Below are 22,441 nucleotides of genomic sequence, written 5' to 3'. Positions count from 1 at the left end.
CAAGTTATTTTAAGAAATAAAGTATTTCTTTTTTTTGAAATAAAAAGTAGCTATTCTGACGTTAAAATGAATTACTTTCACTTGAATTAATGGTAGGAAAATTTAGGATGACAAATAAATCAGGAACGATCCAAAAAGACAGAGCTATTTGTCTTGAAGATGGGATTCACTCAATCTACAATTTATCGAGCCCTTTGCAATGGGTCCAGGTGCGTGCTGGGTGCTGGAGATATAGAAGCTGTCCCCTCTGTCAAAGTCCCACATTCATTTGGGGGGATGGTGACTTAAAACAGTTCTTAAAATGAATTAAAACTGTGATCTCTGAAGGAGAAATGGAACATTTTGAGAACATCTGAACTGGAGTGTTTGACTCAGTTGGGATGTGAAGGAAGGCCTCCCCACGAAAGTGATGTCTGAGGTGAAATCTGAGGGATGCTGGAATCCAGCAGGTGGAGGGGTGTTAGGAGGCACAGAAGGTTAGAAGGAGCTTGGCCCATGTGTCGTAACCCATATATCCTATACATAGTCTCTCCTGATCTGAGGCCTGACATGGCCAGTCTTGGCATAGTTAATGCTGATGCTGGAGACTACCCAGCCTAGTTTCTCCCACAGAGACAGGAACATGCCTTGTGGTCCTTGTGGGCCTCCATGCACTGGGAGCTGTCCAGCCTACCCTTACTTCCACTCCCCCGAACCTTGTCCTTAAGCTGTAGCCTATGAGACATACTTGCTTTTCAAATTCATTTTTTCTTATAACATTTTATATAGATTGTATTGTGATGATCAAATACTCTTGAACACATTCGCTTATGTTAAATAAAAAATGAGCTCCCTAGTTTTGGCAGACTTCCAACCAGTTTTGGGAAGCTCTACTCCTTGTGGGATGGGCAGGAGTTTGGAGAGCATGCAATCGGTTAAATCTCTGTGGCCCCTGACACACTTTGCCCAGGAACACATGTGGTGTTCAGAATAGTGCTGTGTGATGAGCAGCGATCACTGAGGCTCAGAGAAATGCGCTTGCCCGATGTCTTGGTGACTGGCGAATAGGGATAAACCTATCACTGGGTCCTCATTTTTCCAGGTACTTAACATCTCATCGTCTCAAGTGTCCTGCTTGGCTTTGCTCTCTCAGAAGCTCGCCCAAGACTGTCGCCTTCCAGATTCCCCTTACACCCAGCCTGTGGATCCAGAGGGAGCTTTTTCATGCTCAATGTGTTACTGAAACATTGGGCGTTCTGTCTAGGTCCCGCTGATCACCGAACAGAAAGCCAATCACTGACCCAACAATTACTACCAAAGAAGAAGGCTTTAATTGGGTGCTGCAGCTGAGGAGATGGGAGGGCAGTCTCAAATCATCGCCCTGGGAGAGGAGTCTCAAATCCATCTCCCTGACCAGCTAAGATCAGCGGTTGATACAGCAGGGAAGAAACGTAACTGTGTGAGAAAACAGGAACTCGGGAAGGATCAGGAAGCAATCACAATCAATGAGGGGCCTGGAGTTTCATTGTCTGGATGCAAAGATCTGTTGAGTTTTTTAGTTGATACTTTTTTTTTTTTTTTTTTTGAGAGGTCCGGTGGTCCTTTCCTGAAGGAAAGAACTCTGATAAAACAAATGTAAGTTTCAAACTGTTTTGTCAGATTGGTCAATCTCTATGTTTATCCAAATAAAAAACACCCAAAACTGTCAATGGGACTATTGGGTTGGTTTCAAAGGCAGATAGGACGGCCCCCAGCACTCAGTCTGTTTATTTATTATAAATAATATAAACCTTATTATAGGGGACAGTGGGGAAGGGGAACATTCATGAAGACGCCAGGTAGTGTTCTTCTCTTCCTTTCTTTTTATCTTTTCTCTTCATCCTTATTCATTGGGTATATTTTCCTACCCCAGCACAAGACCCTTAGACGTGGAAATGCCCGAGGCGAGCAGTCTGACCACCAGGGGGCAGCATGAGTCCATCGCTTTGTCTGAAAACAAGCAGGTCCTAGTCGGCGGCCCTGCTGTCCCAACAGGCTGAGTCTCCAACAGGCACGTTGGAGTCACCTGATGAGCTTTTAGGAAATTGCAGGTGGGCGGGCTCCCTTCAATTGCCATCTTCTGTTCTCGGGAGTGGGACATGGACATTGCCATTACTTAAAAGTTCCTCAGGTGAGTCTGGTGCATAGCGTTGAAAACCACTCGGAGAAGGCTGAATCTGTGAAAACTGTAAAGGCTTTTAGGAATCACCCAGCCCAGCCCAGCTGCTCCCATTTTGCAGCTTCAGGAACTGAGGCCCAGAGATAGAAACAGCAGGTTTAGGGGTACTCGGAAGACAGCACCAGAACCCAGGACGCCTGACATTCGGCCCAGCTCTAACTCCGTGGCACGTGGTCGTCCGTGTTTTGACTGGGCCTCGGCATCAGAGGACACCAGGGACTACTCCTCCCCTCGGCTCCGAGCAGAGCAGTGCGGTTCCTGGCTCAAGGCGCTCCTCACTGGCAGGAGAATTCAGAACTGGCCTGCAGGAATCAACTGAAGAACCTCCAAACCACGTGTGCACGGGGTGCAATGCCTGCGTGTTTCAGGAGACCGGAGGACGGGGAGAGAGAGGTAGCGAGGACAGCCACAGTCCAGTCAAGGAGGGCTTCCTGGAGATGAGGCAGGAGGAGGAGGTTTCAGTGGCTCATGAACAGTGGGGACACATTTCAAACCAGAGGATCCGGATAAGGAATGGGCGTTCCTCGGGCCATGGGTATGAGTGGGTGAAGGTGAGAGCCAGAGAGCAGAGGGAGTTAACACTATGGAGACAAAGAGTTAACACCTGCGTACTTACCTTGACTCCCAGACGCAGGAACCAAGGCTCTTTACGGAATGTTCTAGATCTCGGCCTGGATGCATGAAGAAACACGGGAGGTGCCAGAGCCTGGGAGGGGCGCCTGGGAGCTGGGTCTTAGAAAGACGCTCCTTAAAGGCCTGGTGTGGTGGCTCATGCCTGTAGGTCCAGCACTTTTGGAGACTGAGGTGGGTGGATCACGAGGTCAGGAGTTCCAGACCAGCCTGACCGACATGGTGAAACCCCATCTCTACTAAAAATAAAGGTAGTCGAGTGTGGTGGCACATGTCTGTAGTCCTAGCTACTTGGGAGGCTGAGGCAGGAGAATCGCTTAAACCTGGGAGGTGGAGGTTGCAGTGAGCCAAGATCACGCCACTGCATTACAGCCTGGGTGACAGGGTGAGACTCTGTCTCAAAAACGAAAAAGAGAAAAAAAGAAGATTCCCCTGGGGGCAGCCGGACTGGAGGCCCAGAGGAAGGCAGCTCCGGGGGCTGCTTTAGGATTATGCTTTCCAGATGCTCCCAACAAAGAAAAGATATGGCTTTTGGAAGGTGTCCGGAGGTATCTGTGGAGTAGAATGGATGCTGAAGTAGAAGGCGGCCCTTAACAGTGGGCTGTGGAGGAGGACAGGGCTGTAGGAAAGACTGGGAATAGAATTTTGGTGAGCTACAGGGACTCTATACTTTTATATACTAGCAATGAATAACTGAAAATGATTTTTTTTTTTTTAAATTGAGACAGAGTCTTGTTCTATCACCCAGGCTGGAGTGCAATGGCATGATCTTAGCTCACTGCAACCTCTGTCTTCTGGATTCAAGTGATTCTCCTTCCTCAGCCTCCCAAGTAGCTGGGATTACAGGAGCCCACCATCACGCCTGGCTACTTTTTGTATTTTTGTAGAGACAGGGTTTCATTATGTTGGCCAGGCTGGTCTTGAACTCCTGACCTCAGGTGATCCAGCTGCTTTGGCCTCTCAAAGTGCTGGGATTACAGGTGTGAGTCACTGAACCTGGCCTGAAAATGAAATTTTTAAATGCCGTCTGTAACAGCACCAAAAACTATGATATATATTCAGGGAAATTTTAACAAAATATGTGCAAACATGTACACCAAAAACTACAAGATAATGTTGAAGGAAAATGGAGATATATACCAGATTTATGGATCAGAAGATTCAGTATCATTAAATGGCATTTCTTCCCAAATTGAGTTATATGTGCAAACCCAGCAGGCTTATTCTTTTTTAGAAGTTGGCAAGCCAAAATTTATATCAAAATATGACCTTTGTGCCATAGAATAACCTAAACAATTTTGGAAAAGAACAAAAAGCTGAAGGATATAATTTAATTTTAATACTTAATATAAATATATAGCAATTATGTCCATTACTGTAGATATAAGTAGAGAAATATAAACCAATGCAACAATAGAGCATCTAGAATTAGACTCATTTATGTATGTCAATTTATTTTTTTCAATTAAGATGCCAAAGTAATTCAACAAAGAAAATGGTGTTTTCAACAGATGGTATGGTAAAACGGGGTATCAATTTGGGGGGAAATTGAATCTCAACTCTTATTTCACATCATACATGAAAGTTGACTTAAAATGGGTCATAGAACTAAATTTAAGAGCTAAGGTTATCAAACTTCTAGAATAAAATATAGGAGCAAATATTGTAGCCTTTGGATAGGCAAATGTTTCTTGTGTAAGAATAAGAAGCATGAACCATACAAAAAAAAGTTGAGTAGACTTCATTTAAATTAAAAATTTCTCTTCTCCCAATATTCCATTAAGAAAATGAAATGACAAGTTATAGCCTGGGAGAAAATATTTGCAATACATACATCTGCATAGAACTTGTACCCAGAATTTATGACGTTCTCATCCAATTCAGTAAGGAGACAAACCACCCAATACAAAAATGGGCATGGTACGAATTCTAAGATGATCCCCAGTGACTCCCCTTGAATATAGGAGTTCAATATTATGGATCTCATTCCTGTGATTAGGTTACATTATATTATGTGAAGGTATTTTGGCAGATGTAATTAAGGTTCCTCATCAGTTGACTTTGAGCTAATGACACAGGAACTAGAAATTTAGGCAGATAGGGTAAAGGAGTCCTCAGCAAGGCTTCCCTTTTAACAAAAGCAGCCCCCAAATAATTTCTAACACAGCCTGAAAATCAAGCCGCAGACATGGATAAGCAAACTTGAAGCTTGCATGGGTGAACACTGGCAGCTATGCCAATAGGAGAGGCTACCTGGAAGCCAGGTACGTTCAACATGGAGGCTACATCTTCCCTCTTCTTTTTCACCACATGTAAAGAACCAGACAACATGGCACCAGCCAGGTAGAGAACCCATCTGCATAAGAAAAGATTAGGATGGGGTGGCCAGCTTCTTCTTGAGCTATGCAAATGGCTGGTCCAACCAATCTTTCATGCCCTATGTAAATCAGACACCATCTCCTGAATCTCATCTATAAAACCCACTGCATTCCGCTGTGGAATTGGCATCCCATTTTCCCTGGGACACCTCTCTGCACAGAGAGTTCTTCTCTTTCATCTATTAAACTTCTGCTCTTAAACTCACTCTGGTGTGTCCACATCCTAGTTTTTCATAGCTGTGAGGCAACAAATCTGTATTTGTCCCAGACAATGACACAGCTTCACTAATCAAAAGGGAGACTGTCCTGGGTGGGCCTGACTTAATTAGGCAAGCCTTTAAAAATGAGGCTCTTTAGGCAGAAGAGAAACTCCACTGTTGGCCTGGAAACAAGCCACTATGAGTTCCATAGCTGCAGAGAAATGAATTCTGCCAACAACCACATGTGCTTGGAAGAAGACGTGAATCTCAGATCACATTGTAGCCCAGGCTGACACCTTCACTGCAGCCTTGTGAGACTTGGAGCAGAAGACCTAGCTGACCCATGCCTTGCCCATGGAAACTGAGAGATAATAAATGGATTTTAGTTTTTGGTTTAGGCTGACAAATGTGATATATAGAAAACTATAATAATAAAATAAGCAAAAGATATGCAGATACGTCACAAAACAAGATATCTGTATAGACAAGAAGTTCAACATCAGTCATCAGAGAAATGCAGATTGAAACCAAAATGAACATACTCCACATGCAAACACAAAATAGAATGGCTGAAGTTAGGGGGAAAAAACCTGACAATACCAAGTGTGGCGGCACCTGGAATTCTCATAGACTGCTATTGAAATGTAAAGTGGTACCACCACTTTGAAAAACAGTTTGGATGTTTCTCATAAAATTAAACCTATCATATGGCTCAGTTATTCCACTTGTAGATATTTACCCAGGAGAAATGGTAACATATGTCCACACAAAGACTCACAGATGAAACGTTCACTGTACTTTTCATGATAGCCAAAAAGTAGAAACCACATAATTGTACACCAATAGGCAAATGAATACACAAACTGTGCTGTATCCATACAAGGGAATACTACTTAGTCGTGGGAAACCTTTTGAGGGTGACGGGAATTTACATAATATGATGGCTGTAGCGATGACAACACAGGTGTATACATTTGTCAAACTCATCCAACTTCAGATTTTAAGTGGGTGCATTTTATACCCAAATAATACCTCAGTCGAGCTGATTTGTTTTAATTGCATTTTAGGTTTTGGGGTACATGTGAAGAACATGCAAGATTGCTGCATAGGTACACACATGGCAGTGTGATGTGCTGCCTTCCTCCCCATCACCTATATCCGGCATTTCTCCCCATGCTATCTCTCCCCAATGAGCTGATTTTTAAAAGTTCACCACCCCAGCATGATGTGCTCAAAAATGATCCCACAGAGAGGGAAAAACTAATGATGCAGGTAGACAGAGGTCAATTGCAGGAGGGATGGCCTTGAGTAGGAAGTAGAGTGTGGTCCAGTGCTTAACAGTCGGCTATTAATAAAATCTGGGGTAGTTTACGTGTTTTCCCAGTTAAATGGGAAGCAATGTAACAGCTGAGAGTAAGGAGAGGCAGGGCTGTTCGAATTATAAGAGAGAAAAAGGTATGAAAGTCATTTCAGAGAGTGGAGGGAAAAAATGGTCCCCAGGTCTGCCACCCATAACTTCCCACTCCCTGACACTTCCCATTCACCTTGCAACTCTATCTCATATTCCTTTTCCTCATCACTGTTTTGAGCAGCGTGAAGAGGCAGCAGTGTCTGCTTAGAACCTTAGACTTGTTACCATCGTTAGACACACCAGGCCACAGGACCTGAGACTCTGCAGGGTGGGGCTCCACTTTCTGTCCCTGCATAGTGCTCCTGGTTCCCTGAGAAGCTTCTGCTTCACTTCCCAGGTCTGCCACTCGCAGAGCTCTGGGGCTCTAAGAAAGCAATGGGTTCCCAGAAAGCAGCCTGATACTGGGGGGTCCTGGCAAGCAGGCAGGGGCTTGGGAAATTCATGAGAGAGATTTGCATAAGTGGAGTGATGAGGATGGCGGGGGGCCTGGAAGTGCGAGGGCCCTTCATGACCAGGGCTAAGAGGAGGAAACTGGCCTGAGGCCTGAGGCCTGAGACCAGAGGAAGTCTTGGTGCTCAGATTCGGCTCTTGCTCTGCTCCTCTGGTTCTTCAACAGTGGCTCTGCAGAGAAGTCAGCTCTGATGCGAGCACTGCTTCCTAGCTCTTAGAAGTGCTCAGGGCGTAGTCCTCCTATGCCCTAAATCTCTGCCTCTACCTGCCCCTGTCCCCCACCCCAATCCAGCAGCTCCTGCACTAGAATCTTCCTGTGGCTCAGCCTGTGGACTTGGATTTTCCCAGGACTACCAAGTGTATGTGTAGCCAGGGCATCCAACAGGCTGACTTGAGCAGAATACCCAGCCTGGTCTCCCTGTCAGAAGAATGCTAGCTCCAGCCTCATCCATTGGGACCAACTCCTCCACCAAGGGGACTTTATGGACATCTGTCACTTCTTCAACTTTGATTCCTGTTGTGTCTCATCCTTAAGGGACTCCTACTTGGGTCTTGCCGGGACTGAGACATGTACCAACTGCCATTCCCTGGTGTCATGGACACTCAACCTGACAGAGACAACTCTGAGATTTGTGGTTTTCACAAGCAGTATTCGCCACTAAGGAAAGCCACCTCAACTTAGAACCTAAGAAGGAAATGTCTGCTTGTTTCCAGTAGACATTTAGATAGTTATGGAGCTAGATTGTTACTAAAAATGTAATGCTTTAATTTTTTTATTTAAGTTGGCCAATCCTGGGCCTGAGAGTCTGGCCATGAGAGACCCCATCAGCCTGTTACCTTTGCCTCCAGGTAGAAAGAAAGTAATCTAAGGATTTGTGCAAGTCTGCATTCCTAGGCGAGTTTGTGTAACTGATGCCAAACCAGGGAGGAAGGCTGTGGAAGAGGCCGTGGAGGCCCGCTCACCAGCCCCGGGCTGTTGGCCAGACACGCACTCCCGCTCCTGCCTGTGACCCAGCAGTTGATGGTTAACTAGTATGGCAACATTATATGACTTTACCGATAAAAAAGTGAAGAAGGCATGTCTTTCTCCTCACCCCAAGGTATTAGACGAATTTGTATCTGATAGTGTTAGTGCAGAGAGAGTAGAGAAATGGCTGAAGAGGAAGAACAACAAATCAGAAGACCTGCCAATGCCCCAGGCCGTCGAGCCCCAGGCCATTGTGCAGCGGGCCCCAGCCCCCAGTGGAATGCAGATGCTGCAGGGGAACCCACTGCTGCTGTCCCACAGCCTGCAGGAGCTGCTGGCCAGGGAGGTGGAGGTGGAGACGGAGCTCATTCCGGAGAAGAAGGGCCTCTTCCTGAAGCATGTGGTGTATGAGGTTTCCAGCTTCAAGTCCTCCGTGTACGGACGGTACAACGACTTCGTGGTCTTCCAGGAGATGGTCCTGCACAAGTTCCCCTACGGGATGGTGCCTGCCCTGCCATCCAACAGGATGCTGGGAGCTGACAGGGAGTTCGAGGCCAGGAGGAGAGCTCTGAAGCGCTTTGTTCTCCGAGGATGTAGTTCTCAAGCTCTTCCTGTCCTTCAGTGGTGTGCAGAACAAGTTAAAGGAATCGGCACAGTGTTCTGGGGACAAATTCATGAACTGTAAGCTGGCTACCAGGGCCAAGATGTCTTCCCAGCTGACATCCAAGCTCAGTTTGCCATCAGCCGGGAGCTGATCCGGAACACCTACAACAGCTTTCACAAGCTTCGGGACAGGGCTGAGCGGATCACGTGGAGGGCCATCCACAAGGCGGCAGATCTTCTCATATTCGGGAAGGAGCAAAGTGCCACAGGCTCTGACACGACCCCGCTGCCCTCCTGGGCCGCTCTGAACAGCAGCACGTGGGGGTCCCTGAAGCAGGCTCTGAAAGGCCTGTCTGTGGAATTCGTGCTGCTGGCAGACAAGGCTGCACAACAGGGTAAGCAGGAGGAGAATGATGTGGTGGAGAAGCTGAGCCTCTTCTTGGATCTGCTGCAGTCGTATAACGACCTGTGTGAGTGGCACGAGAAGGGTATGCTGCACAAGCACCAGCGGGCCTTGCACAAATGCAGCCTGATGAAGAGGCAGATGAACGCCGCTGTGCAGAACCGCGAGCTGGAGTCTGCGGAGCAGCTGGAGTCCCGAATTGTGAAGCAGGAGAATGCGATTCAGACCATGGAGCTGCGGAACTACTTCTCCCCGTACTGCCTGCACCAGGAGACGCAGCTCATCCACGTCTACCCACCCCTCACCTCCCACATCCTCCCAGGTCCAAGGGCACAAGGAGATGAGCAAGGTGTGGAACGACCTGAGACCCAAGCTCAGCTGCCTCTGCAGGACCACACAGCACCCTGACCCCACCGCGTTCCCCACCGCAGTCCCCCCGGAGGACGGCCTGTGTCCTCATTAGCGCGAGGCTAAGGCAGTGCTCCCTGCAGCCGCACTAAAACCTCTTTCAAAAAAAAAAAATCTAATGCTTTTAAATAACATTTTTCTAATATTTTTAAGCTTCCTAAATAATTACTGTGGTTCACAAAGAAGCCTGCAAACCACAGGACCATGATCACCAGGTAGGGAGAGACTGGAGCCCCGCTGAACTCTCTGCTCTGTGGCCCTGGACAGGTGGCAGGAGCAGTGAGGTTTAAAGGAGTTACCTTGCTCAACCGACTCTTCCACTCAAATGCCATCTCTACTTGGGGCTTATTGTGTAGAGGTGGTGCATGGAACCGGGTGGAACACACAGCAGCTCTGCTGGACTGGTGCATCTCAGGAGAAGTGGGAGCTGCAGTGAATCTTCCCAAGTTTCATCCAAAGTCCCCTCACCCCCTCAGGTGAGAAGCATCCAGGTGACACATTTCTAGCCTTATGTTAGTGGTGTATCTTCTTCCTGATGCAGACAGGACAGGGAAGAGCCACATAGAACACAGTCATTGTGGGTCCCCTAATGCTGCTCGCCCAGAATAACACGGTGCTAATACACCCTTCTTCAGAATACCATCACTCCCAAAGAGCACATTAAATATGTGAATCAGCATCAGGGGAGTCATTTGTTGCCAAACCCCAGGGAATGTGCATATTTAGCTGATCTCTGGGAACTGGGCAGCGGGGGTAGTCGGTACTGATATCCAGACCTCAGGCGCCTTCTCTGATGGTCAGAGATGGGGCTTTCCCACCATAACCTTGCAGCACGCTGGCGTCCTGGATCCTTCCAGCAGTGTAAGTTCAGGAGGAGAAGGTATGAAATAGTTATCTGCAGTAGTGGGAGAGTGAACGGGCCAGACAGCAGCAGGGCCTCACTGGACTGACTTGAGGTTCAAGGCCATGAATTTGGCCATCATGGTGGGTTTTTTTTTTTTTTTTTCTAGCCAGTCAGCCATGCTTCTGAAGGTAGGAGTAGTAGCAAAGAGTTGATCTTGGCTGGGCTTGCCATGTGCTGAGTAAGCTCAAAGAAGGGAGCTTTGGGTATATGGGAGAGATTGATGATAACAAAGAGGCATGGAGCTGAAACAGCATGCCGTACGAAAAGACGTGAGGACAAACTCAGGCTCGACTCCACCACCTGCGAGTTGTGTGATGTTAGAAGAATTCCCTAAGTTCTCCAACTCTCTCTTCTCTCATTTTGTGAAGTGGGCATCAAAGCACCCTTCCCATGGGGTCACTATGAGCATAAAGGATGAAGCTTGGAGGGCACATGCTTCCAGTCTGTAAGTGCCCTGAAAAAGGTGGGTGCGACTTGGGGGTTTGAGTGTGACATTACAGGCAGTTTGTGTGCACGAATGTTGACTAGAGCATCCCCAGGCAGCACTGAGCTGGGGTCCGAGCTCCTGCGGTCACTCCACTTTCCCTGGCTCCTCTCCTCCTGCAAAGCCACCTGGAGCTACCCTCGCCCTGGAAGGCCCTCACGAGTTTCTCAGATGTTTTCACAAAGATATCTGCCCTTGTGCAGCTTGGCTGCTGCTGCAACGGACTCCCCTGGTGCTTTTCTGCTCTTCTAGTCGAAAGGCCAGCGATCAGCGCCTGGCCTTGTGACCTCCCAGGATGAAGTTCCTCCCAGGCGCCTCCTCCGACTCCCATCAACAGGTTCAAAAAGGTCTAGCCAAACCTCTCAGGCTCTGCGCAGAGACGTCTGCAGGGCTGCCGGCTGTCCTCCAGGCCCACCCCTCTCCGTGCCTTTGAATGGCAGGGCGGGCGTCATGATTTTGCCTGTGGCCAACCAAGCCTCAGCTTCTTGTCAACTCCTCCCCTATACCTAAGGCGCAGAGTCCTGTGGAAAAAAACATCAAAAATGACCCTCTTCTGGCCCTGTGGAGTGACAGGCTCCAAGCACACCCCCTGCACCACCTGGTGCTCTCTCCAAGGTCCTTGGCTGGCTCTTCTCACCTGTACAGCAGCTATTTATTGCCTCAGACCTCCACCCCTGCCCCTTTCCCCCTTCCTCTGCCCAAGGTGGATCCTTGCACGCAACTCTGGACTTCTCAGAGATGTGTGTCTACTAACTATCCCTTTCCTCATTTGGAGCTGCACCTCTCTATGTGGGTTCCTTCCCACAGTGTCTCAATAAACTCAAGACACTTCCATCAGTGTCTCAATAAGCTCAAGTCTTGTCCACCTTAAAAATCAAAATCAAACCTCGGCCTTCTCATTTTACCCAGCAGGGCAGTCTTCCTGTTCCTGGGGAGATGAGACAGACTCACCCACACAGCACCTGGAGTTGGGCCTCTGATTTGGTGTGGATGCCTCCTAAGTCACTGACTCCTTCCCACATCTCTTCCCAACCACCATCCCACAGTCTGGCTGCCTGCTGAATGTGATCGTCCAGACGTCTCACGGGCACATCAAAATCTGGTTTCAAAACCAGGTTTCTGCAAGGCGCGGTAGCTCATGCCTGTAATCCCAGCACGTTGGAAGGCTAAGGCGGGCAGATCACGAGGTCAGGAGATGGACACCATCCTGCCCAATGTGCTGAAATCCTGTCCCCACTAAAAATACAAAAAATTAGCTGGGTGTGGTGGCATGTGCCTCTAGTCCCAGCTACTAGGGAGGCTGAGGCAGGAGAATCATTTGAACCCAGGAGGTGGAGGTTGTGGTGAGCCAAGATCTCACCATTGCACTCCAGCCTGGCCACAGCGAGACTCAGTCTCAAAAAACAAAAACAAAAACACAGATTTCTCCCCTTCTCTCACACAAAAGCCCCCCACCACCTCTCCCCAGTGTGACCCTCTCACTGGTATACGCCGTCATCCTCACCATTGCCAAGACCCCCCAGCTCTTCTCTGGACTATTTCATGAGCTGCCATCCCACTCTAATTGCTGCTGAGGTCACCTCTCACCTGACCTGATGGTCGCAGCGTCCTCTTGCCCTCCATCCTCTGCCAGGTGCATGCTCAGTCCCATCCCGCGGGGCAGAGGAAACAGGCGGCTCTCCAAATCCCATCAGGCCTCTCCCTGCTCAAAAGACATCGATGGCTCTTCAGCCACATGAGGAAAAAGTGCAGGTTGCCACCTGTCCACACCTGCAGTCTGTGCTCCAGGGGCTGTGAACGCCATTCAGCTTCTGGAAGGTACCGTGCCCACTTGCAGAACCACTTGCTCTGCCTAACACTCTGACCTCTGCTCCTCCCCTGCGCGTTCCTGTGTCCCTGAGCTTAGACCTCGCTTTTGCACTGGGACTCCTCCTCAGGGCTTCCACGGCCCCATTCACATCACCAGTTACAGCATCATTCCCGTGTTAACCACCAGTTCACCCAGTTCACCTGCCAGTCTCCCCTACAGCCTGCAAGCCGCATCGGCGAAGACAGCATCTCTGTTTTGTGTAATGTTGACTCTCTGGTCAGTGCCAACGATTTGTGGAGTGCCTGGGTGGAAGGGTGTGTGGATGGTTAGAGCTCAGGCTGGTCTGATCCCCAGCAGGGACCCAATTTGCTTTCTCTAAGACGTCCCCAGCCTTTGAACAAATGTTCTGGTTTCCAATCAAGTGTGGCCTCCCAGCTCACCAGACACCTGTGCCAAGGTGGGGTTCAGCTTTTCTTCCCACAGAGTGGAAGAAACTGCCTTTGATACAGTAATAAACTCCCTCCCATTGTGGTCATTCTCTTCCTTTTGTCCAAAACGAAGTTCCTTCAGACATGGCCCAATTTCAGCACTTTTCATTCCCCCAAGCACCTTTTTCCATCTTATACCCTCAGCCTCTTTTCCTTCTCCATTTCTGCCCTGCTTGAAAACACATCCTGCATCCCCCTCTGAAAAAAACTCCTAGGTGACCCTTTCATGCCCCCAGATTATTGCCTTATTCCTTACTTCATTTTTTTAAAGTAGAGATGAGGGCCGGGCGTAGAGGCTCACGCCTGTAATCCAAGTACTTTGGAGGCAAAGGCGGGTGGATCACCTGAGGTCGGGAATTCAAGACCTGCCTGACCAACATGGTGAAACCCCATCTTTAAAAAAAAAAAAAAAAAAAAAAAAAAAAAAAAAAAAGAGATGAGGTCTCATTATGTTTCTCAGGCTGGTTCCCAACTCCTGAGCTCAAGCGATCCTCACTCCTCAGCCTCCCAAAGCGCTGGGATTATAGGCGTGAACCACCAAGCCCAGCCCCTCCGTTCATTCTTGACCAGAGGTCTCAAGATGAGTGGCCTACATCTGCCCACTTGACCTGTACACCTGGCTGTAGCCCCACACTGCCGGGGCCTGCCTGTTCCTTCCCCTCACGCTGCTGGGTGGCTCCTAAAGGGCAGCATGAGTGCATGGGTCGTAGGATGGTACAGTTGTAGATTCAAATTCCAGCTGCGCATGTGTCTGGCTGAGCCACCTGGTGCTGGTCACTTTCTGTTTATGAGCCTCGGTTTCCTCATCTATTAACTTGGGCAGATAGTAGTTCCTTGCACAGAGTTGCATAGAATTAATGAAATAATGTACTCATGTGCACACTATGTGTTCTCCATAGTCATCCTAGCCATCCTGACCCCATTCTGCTCCTTTTTTTTTTTTGAGATGGAATCTTACTCTGTCACCCAGGCTTTAGTGCAGTGGCGCAATCTTGGCTCCCAGCAACCTCTGCCTCCCGGGTTCAAGCAATTCACCTGCCTCCACCTCCCGAGTAGCTGGGACTACAGGTACCTGCCACACCTGGCTAATTTTTTGTTTTTAGTAGGGATGGGGTTTCACCATGTTGGCCAGGCTGGTCTCGAACTCCTGACCTTAGGTGATCGGCCTGCCTCAGCCTCCCAAAGTGCTGGGATTACAGGCGTAAGCCACCACGCCTGGCCCATTCTGCCTCTTAAAGCCCTCTCTCTGCCAGAACTTCAGTGATGCTGCACTACCTCAGTGCAGCTTACAGACTCTCTTTTGTCCCTCTTAATAGCACCGAGGCCAGCTAACATCCACGGAACCCTTACTATGAACCAAGCAGCGTCCCCCCATTTTACTTTTTCAATTTATGTAGCTTTTACTATAGATACTATCATAGTACCCACTTAACAGATGGAGGTATTAAGGCACAGCGGAGGTAATAATGATCCAGGAAGACACAAGCAACAAGGGGCAGAGCAAATCCCAGCAGTCTGGCTCAAGCCCCCACGCTGTCTCCAGTCCTGAGTGATCCAGGCAGGGTCTCTGGCTTCTCTTTCCTCCTCAGGCAACTCTCTCTTTCCCTGATTATTTATTCACACCACTTGGTGTGTTTATTTCATACATCTCAGTGGCCGACTCACTTCGCCTTTCTGAGTTTGCCCTAAACTCCCCAGACTTGCTGGCCGCTTCCTCCTGACACCCGCCTTCATTTCAGGACCAGAGAATTCAAACGTACCTCAAGTTCCTTCCTCTGTCTTTGAACAGCATGATTCTGCAGCTCTATCAGCGAATTTCACTCAGCACTACGAGGCAGTTTCTTGTGAGCTTGCCCATGTCCTGTATTAGATCACAAGCCACCAGAACACAAAACTCTGTCCTCGTGTGCCAGTCTCTGCCTCAGGCATCGTAAAGGTAGATGAAACTCTCTTTCAGATCAGAGTCCCTTCCCATGTCTCTGTTTCTGCTCAGTGAACTATTATTATGTATACTTTCTTCCTGCCTCTGAAATTCTTCCCTTGCCTCATAGCGCCTGACCTCCATCTCTCACATCCCACCGCTCTGGTCAGGGCTGACTTCCAACTGTCTCTCAGATTCCTCACAGTCCCCTCATTCCAACAGCCAACTGTCATCCTGGCTCCGCCCCTTCACTACTCGACTATCATGATGGCCGCCCTACCTTACCCTTATTTTTTAATTTTTGTGGGTACAATATGGGTGTCACCCCATGTGTGTATTTATGGGATCATGAGATGTTTTGATTCAGGCATGCAGTGCATAATAATTATATCATGGAGAATGGGGTATCCATCCTCACAAGCATTACGCTCTTTCAGTTATTTTTAAATGTCAATTAAATTATTACTGGCTCTAGTCACCCTATTGTGCTATCAAATACTATTCATTCTTTTAAACTATTTTTTTGTACCCATTAACCATCCCTGCCTGCCCTTCACACCCTCGCCATCCTTCCTAGCCTTTTGTAATTATCCTTCAGCTTTCTATCTCCATGAGTTCAATTTTTTTTTTTATTTTTAGATCTTCACAAATAAGTAAGAACATGTGATGTGTGGTTTTCTGTGCCTGGCTTATTTCACTTAACATACTGATCTCCAATTCCATCCATGTTGCTGCAAATGACTGGTTCTCATTCTTTTTTATGGCAAAATAGTACTCCATTGTATATGGGTACCATATTTTCTTTATCCATTCATCTGTCGATGGACACTTAGATTCCTTCCAAATCTTGGCTGCTGTGAACAGTGCAACAACAAACATGAGAGGGCAGATATCTCTTCAATACACTGATTTTCTTTCTTTGGGGTATATACCCAGCAGTGGGATTGCTGAATCATATGGTATCTCTATTTTTAGTTTTTTGAGGAACCTCCAAACTGTTCTCCATAGTGGTTGTACTAACTTACATTCCCACCAACAGTATACAAGGGCTCCTTTTTTCCACATCCTCGCCAGCACTTGTTATAGTCTGTCTTTTGTATAAAAGCCATTTTAACTGGGGTGAGATAATATCTCATTGTAGCCTTGATTTGCATTTCTCTGATGATCAGTGATGTTGAGAACCTTTTCACATGCCTGTTTACCATTTGTTTGTCTGTTTTTGAGAAATGTTTGTTCACATATTTTGCCCATTTTTGATCAGCTTTTTTTTTTTTTTTTCTGAGACAAGTCTCACTCTGTTACCTGGGCTGGAGTGCAATGGTGTGATCTCGGCTCACTGCAACTTCCGCCTCCTGGTTTCAAGCAATTCTCCTGCCTCAGCTTCCTGAGTAGCTGGGATTACAGGTGCATGCCACCACACCCAGGTAATTTTTGTGTTTTTAGTAGAGACGGGGTTTCACCATGGTGGTCAGGCTGGTCTTGAACTCCTGACCTCGTGATCCGCCCGCCTTGGCCTCCCAAAGTGCTGGGATTACAGGCGTGAGCCACCATGCCCAGCCTATTACATTTTTTTCTGCAGAGTTGTTTGAGCTTCTTATATATTCTGGTTATTAATCCCTTGTCAGATGGGTAGTTTGCAAATATTCTCTCCCAATGTGTGGGTTGTCTCTTCACTTTGCTGATTGTTTCCTTTGCTGTGCAGAAGCTTTTTAACTTGACGTGATCCCATTTGTCTGTTTTTGCTTTGGTTGCCTGTGCTTGTGGGGTATTGCTCAAGAAATTTTTGCCCAGACCAATGTCCTGGAGTTTTTCTCCAATGATTTCTTGTAGTAGTTTCATAGTTTCAGGTCTTAGGTTTAAGTCTCTAATTCATTTTTATTTGATTTTGTATGTGGCAGGAGATATGGGTCTAGTTTCATTCTTCTGCCTATGGATATCCAGCTTTCCCAGCACCATTTATTGAAAAGAGTGTCTTTTCCCCATGTATGTTCTCGGCACCTTTGTCAAAAATGAGTTCACCATATGTGTGTAGATTTGTTTCAGGGTTCTCTATTCTATTTTATTGGTCTATGCATCTGTTTTTATGTCAGTACCATGTTGTTTTGGTTACTATAGCTCTGCAGTATAATATGAAGTCAGGTAATATGATTCCTCACTCACCTATTCACTCAGCCACCCACCCACTTACTCGCCCACTCACCCACTCACTCGCCCACTCACCCACTCATTCACCCACCCACTCATCACACACCTACTCATACACTCACCCACTCATCCACTTACTCACTTACCTCCTCACTCACCCACTCACCTCCTCACTCACTCACCCACTCACTCACCCACCCACCCACCTCCTTACTCACTCACCCACTCACTCACCCACCTCCTCACTCACTCACCCACTCACTCTCTTACCCACTCATTCACTCATTCACTCACACACTCACTCAGCCACCTACCCATTCACCCACTTACCTCCTCATTCACTCACACACTCATGTACTCACCCCCTCACTAGCCCACCCATTCACACATTCACTCACTCTCTCACCCACACACCCACTCACCCTCTCAGTCACCCACTCATTCACTCAATCACCCACTCACCCACTTATTCACTGACTCACCCACTGATTCGCTCATTCACTCACCCACTTATTCACTGACTCACCCACTTATTCACTAAGTCACCCACTTTTTCACTGACTCACCCACTCACTCACTCATTCGCTCATTCACTCACTCACCCACTCATTCACTGACTCCCCCACTTATTCACTGACTCTCCTACTCATTCATTCATTCACTGACTCCCGCACTTATTCACTGACTCACCCACTCATTTGCTGATTCACTCACCCACCAACTTATTCACTGACTCTCCTACTCATTCGCTCATTCGCTCACCCACCCACTTATTCACTGACTCTCCTACTCATTCGCTCATTCGCTCACCCACTTATTCACTGACTCACCCACTCATTCATTCAGCCACTTACCCACTTATTCACTGACTCACCCACTTATTCACTGACTCACCCACTCATTCGCTCATTCACCCACTCACCCACTTATTCGCTGACTCACCCACTCATTCGCTCATTCAGCCACTCACCCACTTATTCACTGACTCACCCACTCATTCGCTCATTCANGCTCATTCAGCCACTCACCCACTTATTCACTGACTCACCCACTCATTCGCTCATTCACCCACTCACCCACTTATTCACTGACACCCACTCATTTGCTCATTCAGCCACTCACCCACTTATTCACTGACTCACCCACTCATTCGCTCATGTGCTCTACTCTAGCCACATTGTTCTCCTTGTTGTTCCTACAACTTTCCAGCAAACTCCTGCCTTAGGGCCTTTGCTCTGGCTGTGCTTTCTGCCTGGAATATTCTCTTTTACTTACTAAGTCTTTGCTCAAATGTCATCATCTCAATTAAGTCTACCTTGATTGTGCTATTTAATTCTGCAAACCGCCTTCACTTCCAGGCCCACATGCACTAACTTTGACTTACTTCTTCTATCATAACACTTACCTCTTCTAATATTAAGTGATTTATGATATTTTTAGACTCTTTGTATAAATGGAATCCTATGATATGTGGCCTTTTGTGTCTGACTTCTTTTACTTAGCATGTTTTCAAGGTTTATTCCTGTTGTAGCATATTCAGTATTTCATTTTTATTGCCAAATAATATTTCATTGTATAGATATACCACATTTTGTTTATCCACTCATTCATTGATGGACACTTAGGTTGTTCTACCTTTTGATTATTATGAACAGTGCTGCTATAAATATGCATGTGCAAATTTTTCTGTGGACATATGTTTTTAATTATCTAGGAGTAAAGTTGCTGAATCAATATTTAACTTTCCGAGACACTGCCAATCTGTTTTCCAAATGGTTGCTCCACTTTACTATCTGATCAGTAATGTATAAGGGTTCCCATTTCTTCACATCATCACCAACACCTGTTATGAGCATCTGCTCTTTTTTCCCCCAAATCATCTTTTTTTTTCCCCTCAGATCCCTAACTTTTTGCTCTGGCTCATAAAATACCTCTAAATGTTGTTGAAATGTCAAGATTAATTTGAATCAAAGCTTGGGTACTCCCGTGGGGTAAGAGAACCCCACAAGGTTCCTGCTTTTGTATTTCCTCTTCCGACTCACACCCACCAAGAAACTCATTGCTCGCTTTCCATATCAGGTGTTCTTCATCAGATTCAAGCACTGTTAGAGACTGTTTCTGAGGGAGACCCACCGTCTGTCTTTTTGAAGTCAAGCTTATATTTTCTGAACAAAAGAAAATCCAGCTTTACGCTTCTCTAGCTCTGGTGAGCTTCATTCAGGACTCTTTCTCCTCTGTTTTACAAAAGACCTTGTCAAATACTGAGCTATTTCCAGTCTCTTTCTCCTAGCATCGTCTTCTCTCTCTTTTCCTGTGTTTTTAATCTGCAGATTTTCTACTTGCATTTGGTTGATTCTTCAAGCTTTGTGATTGCATCTTTATACCTAGTCACTTCCTCGGAGACTTTATTTTCTACCCTGGTACTTCCAAATAAGGTCTTTATGGCTCTAACTTATCTTCATACTGCTATTATTAGAACTTCTTTGATTTATTTAAAAATATCTCGAAACTGTTCCTCAGTGACTAGATACCATTTTATCTTGAAGACAAGAGGCTTCCCCAGAAGAAAATAACACCCTGCATTGCAGGTTTTCTGATCATTTTAAGAAAAACAATCCTAAGATCTTCAGACAGGGTGTTCAGGATGATGGAGACTGTACCCACGCCCAGTATAAAGGATGAAGGGGAAGGAATATTAACCAAAGCAGCCTTGACACCAGGACCCACTCTGTTAAGAGGAACATCTTTTGAAAGTCCCCCGATTCACATGGGAGCCACACTCAACATGCTTTATAGGTGTTGAAACAATCTCAGAGGGGCCGACTGACAGGATCTGACTCTAAAGGTCTTTCTGTTGCACCCTGTTGCTTCCCCAAGTGAGATAATGGGAAGGTGAGCTCTAAGCTGTGGGGTTTCCTCAATCATCCTGAAATACCAACCAAATATATGCATGTATGCATACATAATGGTGTAGGATATATACTGAATGATGAAAAGATGACTTGAAAAAAAAAAAAAAAGCTAAAGTCCCTGAATAAATCTTATGGCTCCCGGCAGCATCTGGACAGAGAATTCCAGAGTCTTCAGCCAGCAGGAGTGACACCGGCTGAGAGCACATCCCTTGGTCCCCAGGATTTCCCATCCAGTGGGAAGGTGGGGAATCCCCAGCAGAGCTAGAGCCAAGCTGTATAATGTGTGGGGCTCTTGCTGGGGGTGACTGGCACATTCTCTCTTTCTCTGCCTGTCTTGCAGGGCTTCTCTGCCTTGCCCTGCCTCACCCCATGTTTAACTTTTCACTCTCCCTTCATTCCTCTGAGTCCTGGCTCCTTACCTCATTTCTTGCATATCTGCAGGGGGGCTCCATCTCTCCTCCCCACCCCCAGCATGTCCTTAGTAATAATAATAATAAAATAGCTCACCTGCTGTGAGATGAAGACTTGTGAGTGCTTTACACAGATGAACTCACTTAACCTCTGAAACAGCCCCATCCCATACGCATTCCTATCATCCTTGTGAAGCAGAATTGAGGTCCCCAGAGACTAGGCATTGGCCAAGGGTCACACAATTATCAGAGCTGGGGCATGAACCCACACACACTGTCTGGCTCCGGTGTCTGGTCCCTTAATCATTGTCTGCTGGGCTTCTTTTACCACCTTTGGATTTGATTGAAGCAGCTGAATCTTCGTATAGATTACAAGCGTCTTAAAGCAAGCTTCCCGTTTTCTCTGGATCCCATGAGTTCTGCATCTTCATGGCCATGCTTATAACCATGTTGCTTTTAGTTTACATTTCATCTTCAGTGAAAAAATTAGTGTTTATAAAGTGCTCAACACAGAGCCTGGCCTGCAGTGAGTGCTCAATAAAAGCAGCTGCTATACCCTGTTTTTAATAACTATTATTAATCCTCCCAATCATTGTGAAAACAAGGCTCACAAACAAACTGCACGTATAAGAAAAGGCGTCAAAACCCGAATCCTGGACTATTAGCTACATATTCCACTATCTTTCAACTAAACTGTACGGTTCTTACTGGGTAAATGTAGCCAAGTAAAACATGGTCTTCTACCAGTGTGGATAATACGTTCATTTCAAGATGCCCTCAAATCCATGATCTGTCAGACCCGGTGCAGAGAACAAGCCCTCTGCTTTGCATCTGGGAAAGGGCCTCCCCTGCGGCTCTGCGGGGCTCGCTGGATCTTGTTCTCCTCTCGGGGTTGGAGGACCCCAATCCTGAGTAGCCGCGGGACGAAACCTGGTACAGGGATCCCCAGGGGTCCCTGCGAGTCGCCTCAAAAGCCAGCCTGGAGCCCCGCAGTAGGGCGGGGGAGAATTCTGGGCCCGGGCTTGGGTCCTGGTCCTCCCGGCATCACCTAATATCACCACCCCTCTCCTCAAGTTCCCCCGAAGGCATCAAGCCAGGCCCCTCGTCACTGCCTCCCCCGCGTCCCCCTGTCTCTCCTCCTTTCCTCGCCTTCGCGCAGGACGAAGTAGCCAACGATGTCCCGAAAGCTGGGCGTCGGGGCCTCCCCCTCGGCGCCCCTACTCGGCTCACCGGGACCCTGCAGCCCAGGGCCGCAGCCAGGGGCTCCCCACTCCGCGCCTCTAAAGACCCCGGCGTCGAAAGCCATCCGTCCCGGTCAGCGCGGCCACGCGGGCCGGGAGACAGGTCCCAGCAGCGGCTGCCCCCACACCTGCACCCGCGGACACCTGGGCGGAACCCCAAGCCTTCAGCGAGGGGACTTTGGAAGTCAGATTACCTGGATACTGGTTTTCTCCGCATTCATTTCCCTTCGTTTCCCGAGTTCCTCTAAGGGGAATTGAGGCGCAGCGCTTTCGGCGGCGCAACTGGGTTAACTGGGGAGCTCCGGGGACCGGGGCGCGACTGGGACCTTGCCCCGGGAGGAGCAGGGACCTGCGGTCAGCGCGGAGCGGTTACCAGGCAGGACCTCAAAGGGAAGGATAGGCCGTCCTCCTCCGACCCAGAGACCCCTCCCCTCCACAGGGACCCGCCCTCCCCTCCACAGGGACCCGCCCTCCCCTCC

General features: G+C 47.6%; 1 pseudogene; it reads left to right on the top strand.

Moving 5' to 3' along the window:
- Positions 1–8,300: 8,300 nt before the first annotated feature.
- LOC108305729 lies at positions 8,301–9,702 on the top strand (annotated as a pseudogene).
- The last annotated feature ends 12,739 nt before the right edge of the window (positions 9,703–22,441 follow it).

This window comes from Cebus imitator, unplaced genomic scaffold (assembly GCF_001604975.1).
Source record: "Cebus imitator isolate Cc_AM_T3 unplaced genomic scaffold, Cebus_imitator-1.0 Scaffold66, whole genome shotgun sequence".
NCBI classification, from domain to species: domain Eukaryota; kingdom Metazoa; phylum Chordata; class Mammalia; order Primates; family Cebidae; genus Cebus; species Cebus imitator.
The sequence above is the reverse complement of the archived record's forward strand: the minus strand, read 5'-3'. Positions and strand labels throughout refer to the sequence as shown.